The sequence below is a fragment of the Lolium perenne genome, chromosome 5 (genome assembly GCF_019359855.2).
Source record: "Lolium perenne isolate Kyuss_39 chromosome 5, Kyuss_2.0, whole genome shotgun sequence".
In the NCBI taxonomy this organism is placed as follows: Eukaryota; Viridiplantae; Streptophyta; class Magnoliopsida; order Poales; family Poaceae; genus Lolium; species Lolium perenne.
This window is the reverse complement of record NC_067248.2, coordinates 84398301-84400233: the sequence shown is the minus strand read 5'-3', so window position 1 is coordinate 84400233 and position 1933 is coordinate 84398301. Positions and strand designations below refer to the sequence as shown.

The window sequence follows — 1933 nt, the reverse complement described above, 5'->3', positions numbered from 1 at the left end:
GAAATCCCAGCGGCGTTGCGCGGCAAAGGTAGGGGTAACCTCACTCTTCGGTTACCCTCTCCATTAGCCCCCTCCCAAATTTTCCCTTCGCCAAATTTCGCACCGACGGCGGCGGCGGTGACCTAGATCTAGCAGTGCTCATCTCCCTTCAGTCTCTGGCACCGGACGAGGGTCCTCTTCTCCAGCCACGGCGGAGCCTGTGCACATCTGCGACGGCTTTCGGCTGTGTCCTTCGTCTGCCATGACGGAGGTAAGAGGAACTCCTCTGCTGTAACGTACTGTTAGATAAATGTTGGTAGAAGTAGTTGGGTTTGATAAGACCGTTCGTAATGCATAGATCTTGTTTGAGTAGACCGACCAGCTCCAGCTTGTGCATCACGCCGCAACACTCATCATTTTCATACAAGCTTGGATCCTGATGGTGTACAAGAGAGCAGTTAGGCATGCTGCTTATCCTCGTGTGACTTACGAACCTATGTTACAACAAGATCAGGAGAGAATTGCCAACCTCAACAACATCTACAACTGCAACGATGTAGAGGCTATCCAGATGCTACGGATGAGAAGAGCCCCTTTCTATGCACTTGTGAAAACGTTCAGGGATAGAGGACTGCTGACTGATAGCATCCACACCTCTGTCGAAGAACAAGTCGTAATGTTTCTTCATGTCGTCGGTCATAACTAGAGGTTCAGAGTCATCCATAACACATTCAGGCGATCCACGGAGACTATCTCTCGGTACTTCCAGCAGGTGTTGTACGCAATTGGGGAGATGAGAGGTGAAATGATCAAGACAACATCAATGAACACACCAACCAAAATCAAGAACACCTACAGGTGGTTCCCCTATTTCAGGGTGAGTACAGAACCATGTTCCTTCTACCTAGCAGATGTGTGGTACTGTCAAAAACATGACTGTGTGCTAATTTTTTTACAGGATTGCATTGGGGCTATTGATGGTACTCATGTCACTGCAAAGTTATCGAGATCAATGTCTGCAGCATTCCGCGGGAGGAAGCACTACACCAGCCAAAACGTGCTAGCAGCTGTGGATTTCGATATGTGGTTCACCTACGTGCTTGCAGGGTGGAAGGGTTCAGCTCGTGATGCGAGCATCATGGCCGACAGCTTGTCAAGGCCTGATGGGTTGAAAATCCCTGACGGTAAGTTCTACCGTGGAGATGCTGGATATGCATGCCGAGCTGGAATTCTACCTCCCTTCATGAAATCAAGGTACCACCTCAATGAGTTCTCTGCGAAGCACCGACCTCTGAATGCGAGAGAGTTGTTCAATCTCAGACACTCAAGCCTTAGAGTCACCATTGAGAGGGCCTTTGCAGCATTGAAGAACAGGTTCAAGGTCCTTGACCAGAAACCGTTCCACACCTTTGACACTCAGGTAAAGCTGGTCCTTGCTTGCTGCATTCTTCACAACTGGATCCTAGGTTGGGACGAGGATGAGTTCTTCGAAGAGGTTGTCACCTTTGATGAAGTAGAGACCGGCCATGGCGTGGACGCATGCGACAATGATGCCTGGAAGGTGAAGAGGCAAGAGTGGGCAGACGCAATGTGGGAAGGCAGAGGCAACACCACCATCTGAAAAGAAGTGAAGAAGTGAAGAAGAAGAACTCCCTATGATCCCCTGTTTCTCGAACCCCTTTTCGATCCCCGTATGTTGAACGACCCCGTTATGATAAACTGCAATTCGTAGTAGCTATGGCTGATTTCGTGAACTGCTACGCTAAGTAAGTTTGCAACTATCATGAACTGTGATTTATGTGTGATGGGAGGTGAGAGCATGGTAAGACTACCCGTCGTAGAGAAGAGGTAACCTTAGGCATGCCTGAATGTACCAAACAGAGCTAATACCATCTCCATCGAGATTTGGGCTTGGCTGGAGGCAAACAAATAGAAAGTCCTTTTTTGCCCAGCC

General features: G+C 48.9%; 1 pseudogene; it reads left to right on the top strand.

Annotated features, from left to right (window-relative positions):
- Nucleotides 1-418: 418 nt before the first annotated feature.
- LOC139831538 (protein ALP1-like) lies at nt 419-1600 on the top strand (annotated as a pseudogene).
- Nucleotides 1601-1933: the final 333 nt, after the last annotated feature.